At 35.9% G+C, this 20,908-nt stretch overlaps 1 protein-coding gene across 1 annotated transcript in view; it reads right to left on the bottom strand.

The window, feature by feature from the left end:
• Positions 1-19,475, bottom strand: part of LOC117399333 (gamma-1-syntrophin) — a 137,681-nt gene extending 118,206 nt beyond the window's left edge. The window contains exon 1 of the mRNA XM_034913109.2: positions 18,896-19,475. The gene's annotated coding sequence lies outside the window, so the exon portion shown is untranslated. The remainder of the gene's footprint in view (positions 1-18,895) is intronic.
• Between the last annotated feature and the right edge of the window lie 1,433 nt (positions 19,476-20,908).

Below are 20,908 nucleotides of genomic sequence, written 5' to 3' on the forward strand. Positions count from 1 at the left end.
AGACTTCTGAAAAAAACAACCTTAAATTAACTTCAAATTGATTTTGTAGTTGAGAAGTTGTAGTTTTTATTTCATCAGATAACTTTAATATTGAAAAGGAATAATGTATTATTAGAAGTTCTGTTAAGCAAGACAAGTACATCATTTTAAATTTGATTACACTTAGGAAATTGTTCATCTTCAATCAGCCCTGCAAGATATATTTCAGAATCTAACCCTAAATCTGCACAGGATTAATGAAAAGCATACTTCTTAGTTCTTGGTTGTTAATGCTGTGCACATAAAGGCACATGTAATGGTCAGTTTGAACACAAGAGGCAAATATGATTTTATTTTTTTTGTAATATTCAATATTTCATAATATTAAATAAAGGCTAGCCAAGAATGCTAGTCTCTCATCTGTATATGTAATTTTTGTGAATGAATAATGTTTCTCAATTTGGAAATGTTGACTTGAAAACAGGAAACTAAAAGAAAATTAATATGCAATGGAGTTATTTAAAAAAATAAATAAAAGTACTTAAAATGTATAAACAGATTTTCCCACATCATCTATAGCAAACTGTACAACGTTAACTTTGATAAAGCACATTTCTGCTCCTGCATGTTTGTGTGACACCAGGGTGCCAATACCTAAGCTAAAAAAACCCTAATACCCTAAGGGTCCCAGATTCAACTGAGGATGATTCATTTTAGATTAATAATTTAATTATTGGCGGTGCCATCAAAAATCCTACACATTGAATACTAAAATAAGGAAAAAATAAGTGAATAGGTACAGTAAATTATTAAATGAATCCATAAACAAGCATGTCATTTACATGTATCTCTATGATTTACTATGTATCTACTATGTAAGTTTGACATACAGACAGGCATATGCCTTTGTATACCCCAATATTATGATACTATCCATAATTTGTGCAACAGTATGTCCAAACCAAGTTTCATCTTAATTGATCAAGCACAGTACTTTATGCGTAACTTAGAGAGCCAGACATACTTCATTTACCCTCAGACTTTGTGTTAATGTGTGCAGATGTAAGTGTGACAGATTTCCCCTGATGGAGATATGCAAAGTAAAGTAATCAATTTATTATGTACTTTAAAGTGTTTTTTATTTTAATTTTTGCAATTTAACACTAGAACTATCAGAGTTATACATGTAGTGAGTGTTTAGGTGGGGCTATGTATTTTTCTTCTTCTTACACTAGAATCGCAGTTTTAGATGTGTAATCAAGGGCCAGTTTGCCTGGCAGGCTTATGTGTTTTGCTTGTTTTTTGTGCTGAAAGAATGGTATTCTAACTAAGGCTTCTAGCTGAGTAGCGTTTTGTGAGCTGCAGCACCACATCCGAGTTTTTTGGTTACCGGTAATGGTCAGCCCTATCTTGCGAGACGAGTATTTAATGTTTGTGTTTTTATTCATTTTATAGTACTGCTCGCTCTCTGCTCTTCAGAGTGCTTACGTGCTACTGCAGGTCTGAACTGCATTGTACGGCATTGTTTGGCTTTAACTTGTTTGTCTGTATGATAGACGGTTTATAAAATACCACTCCCTTGGTATACTATGTGCAACTGTCCTTTGTATTTTAAACTGTGATATATCCAGACACTGTGTATTTATTGTGGATATTGTGGAATAGACTTTATAACAAATATTCAGCTTTATAAATACGTTTTTTAGATAAATACTGTACATTTTCTAAACTAGTGGGTTTGCTTGATATACATATTTTAAAATAAACACTATTACATGTAAAACTGATCTATACTCTAAACTAGCTACCTGTAAAGGATTGGGGAAACGAGAGTGGTAGCTTGCACGTTTTGAATTTGATTTATATTTTACTTTTGATTTGAGTATAGCTTTAGAGATTTGTCTGCAGATTGTTTGTTATTTTGATTTTAACCTGTGTTGGAGTGCTATATTTTGATTGTAGCATAGTTGTATTGAGTTTCACATTCGTTTTATTTTTTGTGTTTTATTTCTATTTAGTTGCACTTAAAAATGTCTCCACTCCTGTATAACTTTTGATATTTAGCTGAATGACTGCAAATGCAATATTCATACACAGATTAATTTTATACTGAATATTTGTAAATTCAATAAGAACTCTTTAACTGGCTAACTCCAGAGTGTTTGATAGTATTGCTGTGTTTTGAAACCTGTAAATCCATTCTAACTCTAGTAACCATTTATTGATTGTTATTGCTGAATTTTGCACAATAATTATATGCCAGTATTTTTTTTTATTTTTTTTTTAATAAACTATTGTTTTGAAAATTCAATTTTGTCTCTGCCTCCTTGCACGGTGTGCTAAAGAACCTTTAGTATTGGGAACTCTAAATTCAAAAGTACACCAGAGGACCTTGCCCTATTTAAACACAAAGTGGCATAGTCGTTTTTTGGTCATAGGACCGTTTTGAACAATTTTACAGTTTAAGCGGTGTAGCAACCCGTTACCATACGCATACCTAGAACTACCATGAGCATGAGGTCAATTTGACTGCCATATTAAAAACAACATATTATAAAGAAAGGAAAAACAATCAAATTAAGTCGTCATTTTATTCAAGCATGTCACATAAAACATTGTAACCGAAATACTGTAAAAATGAAAATTTGAACAGAAATGGGTTTATATACAAACGTTACATAAAGCACAACTGCAAAAAACGATAAATTTAAAACAAACATTTGAGAAGAAATGTGTATTTGTTTTCCGCAGAAGCCTTTATCTAAGGTGACTTACAGAGACTATATACAGGTATATTTATATACAAAACTGTACAATGAAACAATGTAAATAAGTAACAGAATTGAATAATTGGGTTAATATACAGGCATAACAAAGCGCAACTAAACATCCATTTGAACATAAATGGGTTTAATATACAATTGCAACAGCACAACATGTTATCAAAGAAGCATAAGTGCACCATCCACACAGATGTTGCACTTCTCCACATATGCAGTGCACTTTCCACACACTGCCTTTGTGAATTGGGCACAACTACCAAGAGTCTTGCTACCATTGCATTTGGCAACCTGGCATTGTCGTAACATGCGGCTGCCACCTGGGTCGCTACCTTCAGCTGCGGGTACCTGCTTTGCACTGTTTCTGGCAGAGTTCTTCGGCTAGCTGCAATATATAACTTCTTATCTTGTCCGTGCATTCCTTGTAAAGAATAAGAGTTGATGGCTGCGAGATCCAATACACTGTAAAACCACATGAACAGGCCACCTGCGAGATCCAGCTTTCAATGAGTATTTCCGTGCCATCTGGTCTAAAATGGTTTTATTGTAAAACTCCCCAGTCTCTTTTTTTTTTTTTTTGTCAACTGTTAAGAGTGCAATCAGAGTGCTTCAGAATTGTAGTGGTGTACAGCTCTGTTTGCAGGTCTCCTGCAGATAGTGGCAGTTCCAACCAGGCTTTATTTTTTTCTTCAACTTTTTTTTTTTTTTTTGCCAATTGCAGTGAGGTGGGGGTGGGGAAACAGGTTTGTCTTGTCCAGTGTTTTAAGTTTCTGACTTGATCTATCATAACCTGATTGCGACCACAGCTGTTTTTTTGCAGATGTTGTCATTCAAAGAAAAACCCAAGAGACTGTTTGGGTGGACTCATTGGTCACTGTGTACATGGTTGTTCTGTTAAACTTGCATTAAACACCACCTGTATGAAAGAGAAAGCTGTTTATAGTGACTACTTTAATGAAACACACTTTTAGATGGTCCCTTGAGTAGTCATTTTAAAATGGTGTGACTGCTTATTTAAAACCTTACATTTGCCTTTTGGATTTTGAGGCATTTTTAGGACAGCAGTGTTGTATCGGGATATTTTGACTGAAGTGTATTTTGCTTGCAAAAATAGTACACAGTATGGTAGTGGAACATACACTTTCTATATTTATATGCATTATCCAAACCTTACTGTTGCTGAAGACCACGCTCTTCCAACAATTCAAATTACTTATTAAACATACTCTTGATTGGTCCTAGTTTTTTAACCAACGGGGGCACTTCATAATGTTGTTCCATTTCTATTTATCCATGTTGCATGGGGTGGACTGTGATGCATTCTCAATGTGACTGCACCGTACTGTAATCAAAGTGTAGCGTCAGAGTGGGTCATAATATCGTTGTGTGTGAAAGTAACAGAATTGCATCCTCACTAAAATTCAATTTGTTCAAAACTCTGCAGCCATAATTTTGTCTCGGTCCCGCTCAAGAGATCACATTACTCCTGTCTTGGAGGCCTTGCACTGACTGCCTATCAGGTTCAGAATTGATTTTAAAATTTTAATGCTGACCTATAAGGCTCTTCATGGGCTAGCTCCGACTTATCTGTAAGATCTTTTATCTTTTTACACTCCCACTCGCAACCTTGGCTCTGATGATCTCAGACTGCTGTGTGTCCCGTCTGTTTGCCTGCGATCTATGGGCGACAGGGCCTTCTGTTGTATGCCCCCAAATTATGGAACTCTATTCCACTAGAGATCAGGGACTCAGCTTCTTTGAGTGTTTTTAAAGCTAATTTAAAGACTTACTTTTTTTATAAAGGCGTTTTTATGATTGTTTTATTTCCTTGTGCTTTTTTATGTATAATCTGTTTATTTATTGCAGTACTGTTAATTGTGAAGCGCTCTGAGATGATTGCTTTTAAGGGTGCTATACAAAATAAAGTTTATTATTATTATTATAATTGAAATATACAGAGGGGGAATCTTAAACCATTCTCTGTGTCTTCTTGGTTTCTAGTCACAAACTCCCCCACTGACAAAGAATGCTTTTAAAGAGAGTCATAAACTAACTGCTAAACAAATGGCTTATCTTCACGATCACTGAATGACTCTTTCGGCAGACAGTTCTGGGTGCTTTGACACCTAAGACAGGAACCAGTCCATCACATAAATCCAGCCGACAGAGGGCAGAAGAGCGGACCAATGTAGAACAAGGGGCAGCATCGGAACGAGAACAACCAATGAAAAACACTCCACGTGGACTCAGGCACCGCCCAAAATAACTAAACTATCCAAACACAGTGGTAAAGAGAACATTACAAAAGTATAAGCGCAACCCTCAAACAGGGCTCCCGACACGAAATCCAAGGTTCTGATACACAAACAAGTCTATGAACTGTGACAATCTGAAGATCCAGCCTGCGACCAGCTGGAACAGAGATACCGTTTTCGGACACTCTAATACGAGATAACTATTCTAGTGTTTGCCTTGGTGTGGGAGTCCGCTGCGTAAGACGTCTAAAATCCTAAAAATACTTGCAATCAAATCTCTAACTTAGCCCTGATTGATCACTGGAGAAAGAGTTGGATGAACATTTGAAGTCAACGTAAATTGAAATATATTCCATTTATTGAGCTAGCAGTGCCGGAGTTTGCGGTGGAATATCCCAGACATAACCGGATGAAGAGTACATATATTGATGGAGGAATTGCTGTTTCAGTGAGATACCTAAATAGTTAATGACTCTTGTTCTTTGCAAAGACATTTCTTTTGTACCCTGAAGTGGAGACGAAATGCAAGGAAGGCAGAACCGGAACCTGGACCTGTCCTTGCCAGCAGGAGAGCCCTCGAGCATATACAGTACTGTGCAAAAATTTTAGGCAGGTGTGAAAAAATGCTATAAAGTAAGAATGCTTTCAAAAATAGACATGTTAATAGTTTATATTTATCAATTAACAAAATGCAAAGTGAGTGAACAGAAGAAAAATCTACATCAAATCAATATTTGGTGTGACCACCCTTTGCCTTCAAAACAGCATCAGTTCTTCTAGGTACACTTGCACACAGTTTTTGAAGGAACTCGGCAGGTAGGTTAGCCCAAACATCTTGGAGAACTAACCACAGTTCTTCTGTGGATTTAGGCAGCCTCAGTTGCTTCTCTCTCTTCATATAATCCCAGACAGACTCGATGATGTTGAGATCAGGGCTCTGTGGGGGCCATACCATCACTTCCAGGACTCCTTGTTCTTCTTTACGTTGAAGATAGTTCTTAATGACTTTCGCTGTATGTTTGGGGTCGTTGTCATGCTGCAGAATAAATTTGGGGCCAATCAGATGCCTCCCTGATGGTATTGCATGATGGATAAGTATCTGCCTGTACTTCTCAGCATTGAGGAGACCATTAATTCTGACCAAATCCCCAACTCCATTTGCAGAAATGCAGCCCCAAACTTGCAAGGAACCTCCACCATGCTTCACTGTTGCCTGCAGACACTCATTCGTGTACCTCTCTCCAGCCCTTCAGCGAACAAACTGCCTTCTGCTACCGCCAAATATTTCAAATTTTGACTCATCAGTCCAGAGCACCTGCTGCCATTTTTCTGCACCCCAGTTCCTGTGTTTTCGTGCATAGTTGAGTCGCTTGGCCTTGTTTCCACGTCGGAGGTATGGCTTTTTGGCCACAAGTCTTCCATGAAGGCCACTTCTGATCAGACTTCTCCGGACAGTAGATGGGTGTACCAGGGTCCCACTGTTTTCTGCCAATTCTCAGCTGATGGCACTGCTGGACATCTTCCGATTGCGAAGGGAAGTAAGCATGATGTGTCTTTCATCTGCTGCAGTAAGTTTCCTTGGCCGACCACTGCGTCTACGGTCCTCAACGTTGCCCGTTTCTTTGTGCTTCTTCAAAAGAGCTTGGACAGCACATCTGGAAACCCCTGTCTGCCTTGAAATTTCTGCCTGGGAGAGACCTTGCTGATGCAGTATAACTACCTTGTGTCTTGTTGCTGTGCTCAGTCTTGCCATGGTGTATGACTTTTGACAGTAAACTGTCTTCAGCAACCTCACCTTGTTAGCTGAGTTTGGCTGTTCCTCACCCAGTTTTATTCCTCCTACCCAGCTGTTTCTGTTTCAGTTAATGATTGTGTTTCAACCTACATATTGAATTGATGATCATTAGCACCTGTTTGGTATAATTGTTTAATCATACACCTGACTATATGCCTACAAAATCCCTGACTTTGTGCAAGTGTACCTAGAAGAATTGATGCTGTTTTGAAGGCAAAGGGTGGTCACACCAAATATGGATTTGATTTAGATTTTTCTTCTGTTCACTCACTTTGCATTTAGTTAATTGATAAATATAATCTATTAACATGTCTATTTTTGAAAGCATTCTTACTTTACAGCATTTTTTCACAACTGCCTAAAACTTTTGCACAGTACTGTATATGAGACTGATTTAACACTAGAACCACCATGCGGGTCAATTTTTTTTGTAAATGCAGCAAACAAGACACGCATCCTCCTCCTATCACACGTGTTTTCTTTTTTAATTTCAAGCCTTTCTTTGTTTGTAGACTGACTACGAGACAGAGATTGCTGTGATTGTGTATTTGTCAAGATGCAAACTCAGTGAAAGCCTAGTTGCTTATTTTTCAATGTACCTGGAGACAACAATCCTTCGTTTTGTTCTACAAATGCAACTGAGAATATATCAGAAGGAAATATTTAATCTTGAAAGTTGTCATTTTGATTGGAATACGGCAAGCTGCACTTAGATGCATACAGCAAACTGAAATGACAGGCAGGATAACAACTTATGTGCCTAATATGAAACGTTTGTTATATATTCTTTTTTTATATTGCTATTAGAGAAAAAAAAACATTCTTGTTTTACAGGTTTGTATGTACCAGTTTACACGTGTTTACACAAGTGTTCAATGGAACTGCGTCTGTGTTTACAACACAGCTCCTGGATGCAGGCAGTCAGCTGGCAGACGTGTACACTCTTCCATAGAGTACAATGCAGCCGTCATACTGGAAGTAGTGTTATATTTTCTTTTTATGTAGTATTAGAAACAATGATTTCGGTTTTATAGTTTTGTGTGTAGATGTACCCATTTACACCTGTACACGGGTATATGTACATACCCGTTTCTTTTGAAATGTATACTTTATTATATTTTTTTCACTGTTTGTAGTCGTGCTGTATATGCGCTCATTTTAAAAATAAAGCCATTATGTTTAATTTTCCATTTAAATACGGTGTTTCTGTGATGCAAATGATAGATATGATGTTCATGAATAAAACTTTTCAATTGTATCCGATAGTATGTCTTTAATTTTCATAACAAAGCTGTTTAAAAATGTATGGGTCACAGTGACCCACAGTCACTGTGAGAGAGAGCCCTGCTTGCCATATGCCATTGGAAACCCCAGATTCGGACCTTTTCAAACGAGGTCCTACTCGTGTATTTCTGGTAGATGACCATATTAGTAGATAGGCTTGAATACGAGAGTTTTGGAATGTTGCTGCTAAGTTGATAAGACCTACCTTGGTGCAGTAAACAAAAATGTTCACACAAAATCTTTACAAAATAAGAGAAATGTCGACATTGAACGCACAAGGACCTATTTTCCGATAAATATATATTAGTTTTTCGTGTTTGTGGATCAGATGCACGAGACAAGCGCTGTTAGGAATAAGTATCTCTGGTGCCACCTTGCTGGCCATTCAACCCACAGTGAAAAGCCCCATCTTGTGCCACATGAGCAGGGTGCCTGGGACAAATAATTTGAATGGGTTTTTGTTTTATTTTGCACATTTTCAATGAACAGTTTTTTTTTTGGTTGCTTTTGGTCCCTTTTGTATATATGGCCATAATTCCCTTATTTATTATCCAATGTGTTCATTTTTTTCCCATGATCCCTACATATTGAAGTTTCATTGTACACTGTCAGATTTTTTCTGTGGTTTTTGTTATCTGTATTGAACAGGGTGAGTGTGCACATTTATTTCATGTATGACATATACCTGTAACCTTTATTGTTAAAGAGTTATAGCCACAGATCTAACGACAGCAAAAAACAGACTAAAAATGGCTCTGACCCTAAATTAAACACTAACAGATAATTAACAAAATCATATTTGATTACAATCAATGATTACCATAATCAATTCCGTCGGCATTAAGAAAGGGTAATTGCAGGTCTGTGCCAGGTTTACTTCTGTATTAATCGAGACACAAACCACACATAACCATAAGTAGACAAGTATGTCTTTCACTTGACCTAATCTTGACCTAATTACCAAATCATTATTTACTAGCTAAGTCTTTCAATCCAGTGCAGAAATAGCGCTTCACAATGGGCCTGCTTGAAGATGCATTTTCTTACTGTCTGTGGGGGGGGGGGGGGGGGGACTCTCCAGTGGCTGACGGTTAATGCAGTATTAACCTATTCACACTACATAAATAAATAGTGTAATTAATGTAAAAATATGTACATTGAAACACATTACTACCGTTCATTTGATTCACTATCACCTTTTCATGACTGTACATTATTTAGGTTGCATGAATAGGGAAGTTGTTTGTGTCTGTCCACTCTGCTGATGAATCCTAGATCTTTTACAACACCTGACATAGTTTTCACTTATTACTTAACACATGAATAATAGTAAAGACACCGTTGTTGCTTCTAGGTTTTGATCTGTATGATGCTTTCTTAAGCTATAATGTAATGTATTACCTGTTTCATCCTATTAAAGAAGTAACTTTTCAGATGTACCGCATTCAAGTAATCAGTTCTAATTCATAATTGATAACTGCAGTTACAATGATAGCTTCCTTATCCCCCCCTTTTGAAACTTCGAAAACTTCTTACAGTTTTAATATTTAAATTCTACACATATTGGCCAAGGAATATTTATATACAGGAGATCCTCGACTTAAGTCGAAGCACGGCACCTACGACTCTTTTGCATTATTACCCTGCTTCGACCTTTACGATATCTATACGGTATTTACGACACGGCGAGACACGAGCCACGCGTCATGTGTGCATGCTCAGTGTCAGAACCGCAGTACCTGTCGTGGGCGCCCTGACTGTCACTTAGCGTGTGTTTTTTTATGCATGCAACTGTTGTTTTTTAGAATTTATTTACCCTTAATGTCTGTGGACTAAAAACAAAACCGAAGCTGTGAACTCTGTCACATGATGAGGAGCTTAACTTCAGGTGATCGTATTTCCGGCTAGGAGTACCGCATACACCCACTGAATACGTTTTTGGAAAGCCCCTAGTCTGTACTTTTAAACAAGCCAGGTAGGTGCCTGAGTAATATGCGCGTAACAACTGGGGCACCGGCGCCCCGAAATCAACGGGCTGAGTGTAAAGAGTTAAATAAATATTTGCAAGAGTACAATATAATGGGTCATTTTTGTAAAAATATATTATCTGGCCAAAGACTCAGGAACGCAACCCCAATTTATAACATTATTCCTATGGTAACATGTGCTTTGACTTACGACGCTTCGATTTACAACATGACTTTCAGGAACCAATTGTGTTGTAAGTGCGAGGACTGCCTGTGTACATTTTTTACGTGTAGTAGTCTATTTTATAATTAAAAAAGAAAGGCGTAAGGTGTTAGTGCCAGGAAGGAATGCTTCTGGTAAGGCTACGCAGAAAGCTGTATACAGTGAGAGTTTACAAATGATTTGATCCCATGCAAAGGAACTGTAAAAAATAAATTTCAGAGCAAATTAGAGTTAATTAAACAATGATTTCATATTGGTCACCTGTCATTTTTATTTGGCATTTCCCCTTTTGTAATTTACCAATGTATTGTAAATACAACCAATGTGATACATATAATCAATATGTTCCTGTGTTAAAATACTGAACAAACTGTTTATAGAATTTAGATTGGCACTAGATTAAAATAGAATTAATGTGGAGCACTGGGGAAGGCATTACAGTAAATGTTGGTATATGTCCCAAATTGGAATATTCCTTGGGCATTTTATAACTTTTTAATGGCTAGCACTGTTTATACATAAAGTGTTGATTTGATATATCAGATAACTTTTTTTATATTCGTGGTCCTCAGTGCTGAGTGAATCGTGTTTTTTTTTTGTGTGTGTGTGTGTTTGTTGTGGTTTTACCGGATCTCATTTTGGAATTTACCTTACATTCACCCAAATCCAATAATAGAATTACCGGGAGGAATGCATTGTTCCAAATTACAGACGAGGAGCTTGATCCAAGAAAGTAATTCTCAAAATAAGCATACTTTCATTTCCATAATTATCCTTGTTTTATAAACAGAATACCCCATGAATATTTATAGAGTGCCTTTGGGGGCTCGTGGGTTTTTCTGCAATCCTCATTCGTGAAATAACTACAGCACTCAATGGACTTTCATATCTTCTATGTGTACACCTTTAATTAAGCATCTTAATTACAAAGGATTAGTCATACCATACTCATAGTCTTTCTTTAGTACTTCATTGATCTGAAGTTCGGAATTGTAAATCTATTTACAGAAAAGTTTTGCTTCAAGAAGTATGTGTTTATATTATATATAATATATTTATATAGTACACATTTTGACTGATATATGCTGCAAACTGTAAAAAAAAGTGTTAACATTATATAGTGCCATGTACAGTATGTTTTTTCATACACAATCATATATGGTGCAAATCACAGAAATGTTAACCTATATCAAAACAGATAGTTGCAAACATGTCTTTTTTCCATATATTAACTTATTATATATATATATATATATATATATATATATATATATATATATATATATATATATATATACATATCTGCTTGTCTGCTATGATGTGCAAAGATTCCAAGACATTTGTTTTCTTACTTTCTTACATTTTTTTAAAGCAATTACACAGTGATCACGTATGCTCTTATTGTATATAACTCTGTAACTGAATAGCTTCCACATGTCCCAAGAAGTATTTCAAAGCACTAGTGAATTCCAATCGCCATTAAATTCATTTTGCATTCTGTCTATGCCATTTACACGTACGCTCATAAATATTTAAAATCTAATGGAATCTATATTCTCAACAAATCAAGCTTAATTTATTATACCTATTTAATTTCCAAGGATTATTTCCTGAATAGGAATCTGACCAAGCAATAAAGCAATCCCATGCTACCTGAAGGGAATTGCACCAATGCCAAATGCTTCAGTAAATATCCCCACTGTGCTTCCGCATGATAAATGTTTTCACCTTTGTAGAGACATTCTTTATCTGCAAAAACATACCCTGCCCTCTTAGCCTCTCAGGGATGTCAAAAAGTGACATCCCATGTTTTTCTTTATCTGTAGTCTGAAATGAGTTTAACACCTTGACTTCCAAGGACAAACCTAATCTTTAGTCTGTAATAGATGTATTGTCAACTCCATATTATGAAAACAATCTCCATTTTTTGTTGTATCTTTTATCACTTTTTGCTTATGTTTTCATTACTCCCTTAGAACCATCACACATCCTATAAGTAACCACCAGCAGACTCATTCATGATTTAAAAAGCAGTGCACAGTATTGTCGTTTTGGTGATTTCAGCACCCAGTGGTCTTGTCACACCTCAGTTCATTCTATATCCCGCCAGAGAAAATGTGTTGATAAAACAAGCAATGTGGTTCAGTCAAATTGGATAATTAATTGCCAATTTGACTGAACTGGAGTTTGGAGGCAGCTCCTCAGCTAGTGCCCTCTCAACTCATTTGTATAATACAGGTCAGAGCAGCAGGCTGCACTCCTGGCTAGTGCACCGTGATAGCCTTAGCACAAATAACAGATTGGTTTATACATACTAAATTGTATTAACTAATATTACATTCATTTCAATACCTATCTCTGTTGGAGATCCTGAAGGAACTGTCTTGGGGCAATTGCTTTTTTTTATTACTTATTAATGACCTCCCAAATCACTGTAGAAGGTCATATCTAATCCTTTGAGATATTGATATTGTGATTTAATATGAACATAAAGCAGCAGATTATGGCCCTAGGGGCCTCATTTACGAAAGGTTACTAAACATTATGGTGCACCATAATTGCAATTAGTGTGCACATTCATGATTTCCGTATTTACTATTGCAATTGTATTAATTATCACGTGAAATACTGGGCAGATTATAGCGCACACTGATATTATTGTGCCACAGTATGGTAATCAGAAGGAATATGTGATATGTATAGTAAAGCATGATAATATATTTAAATGAGGCACCCTGCTCTGAATAATACAGTGGTTAAATAAAACACTAGACCAAACAGTGTGTGTAGTTGTGTTGCCTCTGCCTGTCCCCTGCGGAGTGCTGCGCCTTTTGATCGCTCATTTTCGGTCTATGTAAGCCACCTTCACTTTTCACATTAAGCTACTGACCAAAAGATACACCTGGACTGCTGGGGCTTTTTATATCATGGTGGTCACAAGCAAGTCTCGGACATTTATTGTGCATATTAAATTATCGCTCACAATACATGTAGTGTGCACGCTATGGCATGTAAATTAGCCAAATAGTGTGCACAGAAATTAATGCATTCTGTTAGTAAATGAGACAGTAAATATAGATTTATGGTGCATGTTAGGCTCACTACTTAATGTGCATGTTACAGCTACATTTAGTACCCTTTCGTAAATGAGGCCCAGAGTCTTTTAAAATGGATCCCTTTAACAATTTCCGCTAATCTTAACTGTAAAATAAATGATCTTTTAGCCACTGGCAAACAAAGGTTAAACAGAACAGAAATTGAACCCCCCACTGAGATAGTTTTACCCTTTTAGAAACAGTTTTGAAATTATAAATACAAAATAATATTTCTGCTGTTTGAAACAGTGTTTATTCTAGCTGTAGGAACTAAATTGTCTCATTAATGATAATCCCAGTTTTCAATTACAGGGGTATCCATTCCATGAATAGCAGAGCAGTAAATCTTTTTTAAATAGACAGACCGCATTATAATTGATGAAATGTGTACCTCCTTTACAATCAAATACGACTACATCGTTGTGCATGTTTTGCTGGTTTAAATTAGGTTACTCTTAATCTGAGACAGGCTTTATCTAAAAAAGAAAAATTGAAATGTCTCTCTGATATTGCATAATAATAGCATCTGCCTGTAATTAAAACATTACCACTATTTTTCCACTGACAGTTGCAATGATGTTTCCGAGAGTAGGCTGGAATGCAGTTCTTGAAAGCATTGTTTCTGTGCTTGGTTTGTAACTAAAACAAAATATCAGACCATCGCCAAAGTCAATAAACACAATATCACATTTTCTCAATTTTACATGATAAAATCAAACAGGCCTTCAAGCAAGTCGGCTTCTTGTTAGATCAAAAAGACAACATTTGGAACCATTTTTAATGATTTCAAGATTCATATAAAGATCTCTGGTACATTGTTTGGACACACGAAACCCACAATAATATAGTCTTTCACTGGCACTGGCACTGACATGAATTACATTTTGTGAGGTTCCCAAAGAAGCCAGGGTTGAGTAGCTTGGTAAACAAACAAAGCTTGATGTATGAAAAAAGGATTGGCTTGATAGCAAGAATGGCACATCACATTTGGCATATCAAATTAGGTAGAAAAATGGGAAAACTGATTATATAAAAAACAACCAAAAAAAAAAAATTACTTCAAACTATTTTAAAAACACTTGTAGCATAATTTTTTTAAGTGTTTACTTTAGAATCATATTTCTTCTCTCTAGATGTAACCAGGGACATCTCTTTTTGTTAGGATAAATAGATCTTGACCGAAGTCTTGGGTTATTATCCACTTGGGAGTCAGTTATTTCCTTGTACACTCAATCATCCCAAGAGTTATAGCTCAATTGAAACGAACAAGTTAATTAATAACTGGAGTACATGCTTTTTAAATATGCCTTATAATTTCTTAGAAATGGAATACATTTCTACATAAGGGCACTTCATCATGTTTTATCTGATATACACTTTTGTATTTCAAATTGCTTTAGCTTTTCAGAACATTACCACCTTAAAAAAAAAATCACAAGCTTTTACAAACAAATATGTCTTGCCATTTTATGACTTGTCAGCCTTGCAGCAAAAACTAAATAACTTATGGGCCTGGTTCAATGTAAGCTTGAAACTGCAGTGACAGGTAAACTCTAGCCCTTCAAAAATGATAATCCCTACCTTTTATCTTTTTAGCACAATGTGGATTGAATGCTTTGCCTGTTGTCTACACAAAATAAAATAATAACATGAATGTTTCAGAACAGAAACCTTGCTAATGTTTTTGGGGTACTGAGAGGAAAAACATTTTGTTGTAAAGCAGTGATAACCAGAGATTTTAAAGCTTCCATTTTAATAGCACTAGCAACGTTATTAATGGTATTCATTCCAAATATCTACCTGTTTTAATGCTTTAATCTAGGACATGCAAATATTTCCTCTGTGTGTGTGTATAAATTCACTATGTAAAACAGTGGTGTTCCATAATTGTGTACATGTAAGTGACATTGTTACATTTTAAAATACATGACATTTCTAGTGTTTATAGTCAAAGTTAAAATTACACAGTTTTCTTTTAGCCAGAAAAATTCTCCTTACAAATGCAAATAACCTAATTAATATTAACCCTTTAAGTAGTACGAATGTACAGGTACGTTCGCTGCTCTCTGGTCCCCTGGGAGTGCGAATGTACCGGTATATTCTGCAACTTTAAACTTGAATTACTGAGCCTACAAAACTCCTGATCACATAATATTGTAACATTAGGTTTCTGTAACACCTTTTATTGATCTCTTGTGCCCCCTGCCAGATATTGACTGAATTACATATAATAAACCCAGTCACAAAAATGTCAACAGTGTTTGTAAACCAGCAAAAATCACTCAGTGAGAAAGAAGTATTAGTAATAATACTGAATTCAGAGTCAGATTTAAATTCAAATACATACAATTCTTTCACTGAATCGGATGTCAGCGAGTGTGTCAGTGAAGACATAAGCAAAGAATATTTACCATCAACATCAAGTGACAGTGAAGAGGCGCCGCCCATCTCTGTGCGTTGCTCCATGCTTCAAGGAGTATCATACGCTGAAGCATTAGACACTCTCACTCCCTCCGCCCCCACAACCTGTTTACCCGGATATGATTTATTCATCTCTCTCTCTCTCTCTCGTGCTCTCCTTTTTTTTGTTGTTAGGACGTGTTGTTGTGGTTGTTCCACCCCGTTGTTTATTGTTTATTACCTACATGTTATTTTTTAGTCAAAAACTTTCCCTATGACTAAATAAAAAAAAACATTTATTTGTTTTATTTATGTATGGTAAAAATGATTTGTATTTTGTCAGTATTCAATACATACATACAAACTATACCTGTCAGCTTGTTTGTACACTGTACTCAGAATAATCAAGCGTAGGACTGGCAGTGCATTTTAGAACTCACTATTCAAAGGGTTAAAATATGTGAGGGTATATTTAAATGTTTCTGCCTGAGTTCCAATTTGGGCTTGCACAACTACTGATATTGTGCAGCTTTCTTTAAACTGTGCTTCCACAAATGTGTTATTGTGGCAGGGTGGAAACCTGCACATGTAAATAGAGTAGGGTGTGTTCTTTATTTGTTTGGCAGGGATGGGTTTAATCCCACCCCTGCAGAATACACATGTGGAATGTGGCTGGGTCGTGATGGAATGACTGTTCATCAATCAAGTCTCAACCACACTGTAGAAAAGCAAGGAAAATTCTTTTTTTTAGCTGGAGGAAGTAGGGAGGTAAAGGCTGTGAGTAGAAGGGTGTTCTACTCACAAGAGTTTTTTTAGAAATGACCACTAGGACTGTGCAACTTACATTTCTGTCCACTCTGTCACTGAGTAAATGACAAATCTCTTTACAAAATCACAATGCATTATCTTATTATAAGTGGAATTCATCCGGTTGCCTTGCTGTCCATTCTCACAACTGTAGAGGCAACACAGACTTCAATGTTTTAAGCCACCATGTGATTGGTGAACAGCAAGAAGTCTTTATTATCAAGCTCATTGAAGAAACATAATACAAACAAGTTATTTTCTAATAACCAATCCATGTCTTAAGGTGGTCCAAGGGCCTCACATGTGGCATTTAGGTTAGCTCACCTAGTTTAGCACTTGTTTAAACAACTCTTAATAAGCAGTAAAAATGGTTTTGGTTCACTTTATAATAGTTTGTTGCTATCTATGCAACCGTACAGTATACTATATGTCACAACAAAGTTGGCAACAGCCACCTGCAAAACAAACAAGTACAATAATACAGCAAAATGCCCCGCCTTGGTGGTGCTAGCCAAACCTTGCTTAAGTTTACTGTCAGTTAAATAGACTCACCCCTTATGGCCAGCTTCAGATATAGATCAGCTCACCATTATGACCAATGTCTGTCAGACCCTTTAAATTTGAAAACAGTCTGAAGATCTCCATCTATTAGGACCAGCTTTCAATGAAGACCATTTGATGGTGTAATAGATGGATTTGGCTTATAATTAGATGATGCATACACAGCTTCACACACATATACTGTATATATATATATATATATATATATATATATATATATATATATATATATATATATATATATATATATATATAGATAGATATAGATAGATATAGATATAGATATAGATATATATAGATATAGATATATATTGTGAGACAGCAGGGAGGGGGTTAATTCCTCCCTATAGGAAAACATGTGTGTAAGGCACATTTTGGTTTTGTATTGTTTAATTGTTTTTTGTTAATTGTTTTATTGTTAATCATTACCTGCACCTGGCTGCTATTGAAAATTGGAGCCAGGTGCAGGGTATTTAAGGAGAGCAGTCAGTTTGATCAGGGCGGCTGTGCTGGTGTGTGGGTACAGCCGTAATTTGAAAAAAGAAAAAAAAGGGTAGCGTGAAGGCTTTGTTTTGTGTGTGCTGTTTTGTTTTTGTTACAGGTAAACAGCTTAGCTGCCCTGTTGTTTAGTTTAGGTTCCTGTTTTTTTTTAGTTAGTGCTCAAAGAGAGCTAGGTGTTTGTTTTGTTTATTTTTGTTTTTGTGTTTCATTAAAAATAGCGCATTTCAAAAATCAATTTCTGTGTGTTGGGTCAGTGTTTTTTAAAGGGGCAACGAACCGCGAAGAGGGTCGATTCTTTCACAATATATATATATTACAAATATGTCAGGTTACCTTATTAAGGAAAGTACACTGTAAAACACACGATAACTATCCAAGTGTATTCAAGGTGAAACAGATTAAACTTTTTTTCCTTTCTAAGAGCTATATCGACTAGTATTTCAGCGCTCATAGTGCTTTCTTCGGATTTGAATCTCTTATGGTATTCTGTGAACAGTAAACCAATTCGCAGGTAACAAATCATTCATCTATATAGAGAGATAGATATAGATTCAGATTTCTCATCATGGTCCTTTCAAAATAACGTTTTTTTTTTTTTTTTTTTTAATAGTTACTTTTGACATAAATGGAAGGCACAGACTTACAGTATATTACACATTTCCACGCTCAAAAACTTTGCCTGGAACGTATCATTTAAGCTCTGAAAATTGTTTGCTACAGTCCTTATCCAGTTCTTATTTGGATGAATATGTGAATTACAATTTACAGATCCATTATCCTGCATTGTTACTACGTTGATCCTCCAACTCTGAAGCTGAAATTAAATCCTTTGTGTTGAATCTCTAACTTCCACGCCCATGCCCGTGGGATATTAACAACCCTAAAATTAATGTTACATTAAACACGCTTGATTTATATTATTACGGAGTTGTTTTGACAAAACGCTTTGCTACTTTGCTCAGATTATTTATTTGGACTGAGATATATTCAATCTAGTTATATATCCCTCAGTATGTACGTTTCTGAAACTAAACCCAAAAGTACTGGGACTAGATATTTCACTAAGATTTATACACCGGTGAAGGTAATAGACACACATTGACTATAGATAACATTTTATTTTCGGTTAGGTTATACATAGTATATAATTAGATGGGCTTCCCTGCTCAATCCATTCAATGTTCTGTTTTCTAAATTCGTCTATAGATCAATATCAAAAGTATACAGTATGAACAATACATGGCTTACCTTATTTTTGTAACAGGTGGTATGATTTCAGAATCTTTTGTTTTTTTGTCTTTATTATATTTCACAAATCATGCCAAGCCACGTTCCTGACTCCCTTGCTTATTTTTCTCCTGATAATGGGTTTTTGGAAAATCTCCTGTAAATCGCCTCAGATGAGGATGCCCATATTTTCAATACAGCAGCAGCAGTAACTGTCTGAAGCGAGCACGAAAAGTAACATTTCCAATACTAACACAAATTGTATTTTCTTCTTATGATACGGACTGTGTGCTTTTGTTAGAGTAGATTTTCCAATAAGATCCAGATGAAATACAGGCTGCACACTTTTCAAGCTCCCAGAGCAATAGTCGCTGTCGTTGTTGGTGGTGGTGCTGAAATGACTGAATGAAACGCCAGCACATAGATAATACTAACGGGATGGAAATTGTAAAGGATTTCTGTCTACCACACGTAACCAAACCATTTGGTTTATATGTTTTAGTCTTAATTTATTAATTAACTTTACTTTCCCTCTTAGCTTTTTAACATCCCGTTAATCAAATGGAAATAGCATTTAACCAAAGAATATTCCAAAACGATGTGACAGCTTGACTATGCCTGTCGGTTTTTACTGCAGCGAGAGTTCATATTGGAACGTGAACCATTAACAGCAGACAAATGCTGCAGTTTTTGAAGCAAAGCAAATCTTTCTTAAATGTGGCGATTGAGTCCTGATAATTAAAACGAACACGATTTTACAAATTAAACATGGGACTTTAAACACCGACCTGTGTATTTATGACATGTGTTTACATTGTTTGTTATCTAATCCGCTCTTTTAGATGTATCCAAAAGAGAACATGACTATAGCATCCAAGCTACCCTTAAGACCTCTAAATATCGGACACCTACGAGATGTGTGCCCTGTGATTCATCGGTTCATTGTGATATAATGTATTTTTTTAAACAGCATTTCTATTTAAAATGATGCATCCTGTATTAATGGCTAATGATTCATAGGTTGTTCGCTAGAAAAAAAAAGTGCACCGTGGAAAAGTGCACCGTGGAAGTTTTTTTTTTTTTTTTTGGTTACTTTTGGTATGGTTTATGTCACATGTACTGTGGTCAGTTTTTGCGAAATTGTTGATCTGTTACATACTGGTCAACATGGTTGACAGCCAGATAAAACTGGTGAATTATTATACTGCAATATTTTCTAACTTATATTGTGCTTGCTTACATTACAGTGGAAATTGGCCTCCTTGTTGCCTAATATGGCTTTTAATCTAAATGCTTCCATTTTTGATAGTGTTGGATGAATCATACCATTTCATGTGACTGGAAGGTAATAGATTTTTTCTTAATTGATTGGAAACTCAATATTTGCAAGAGAAAAAGCACAGGTGACCAACTGAACTTCAGCATGATTAAGATTAATACTTTCCTAGTGCATTTAGGCAGTTAAGATTATTGATGACACACACACACACAGTCACAGTCTCACATCTTCTTTCTCCAAACAAGCTCAGAGTAAGCCAAACATCATAAAAATGTAAGTTTAGACTATTTGCTCTCTTAATTTGTGTAAGGCAGATGGAATTTATGTGTTTCCTATACACAGATCCCTCCAGTGATAGAAAGGCAGCAATATGACCATTCCATCGACTTTAATATTACAACAAATAAATCAACTGACTTCAATAATTTACTTTAAGCAATCCAAAGCATGGTGCTCAACCTGCATTCCATGTGTTTAGTGGCTATATGATACTGAATGCAACATTATATAAACAGTGATGGGGGTTGGGGTTGTGTTGTGTCTTCATCAGGACCACTGTTCTGATATTTGTTTTCCATAGCCAGTGTTTTGCCTTTGCTGATAATGATAATATGGCTATTCTTTGATTTTTTCAGGGGTAACATTTTGGTATTAATAGTATTTTCATGCTTTTCTGTTAGGGTGACTTACCCATAAAGTGAAACACAGTGTTTGCCTCATGCATACACTTTCCCCAAGGTTACTGCATGCTTGAT

Source organism: Acipenser ruthenus, chromosome 4 (assembly GCF_902713425.1).
Source record: "Acipenser ruthenus chromosome 4, fAciRut3.2 maternal haplotype, whole genome shotgun sequence".
NCBI classification, from domain to species: domain Eukaryota; kingdom Metazoa; phylum Chordata; class Actinopteri; order Acipenseriformes; family Acipenseridae; genus Acipenser; species Acipenser ruthenus.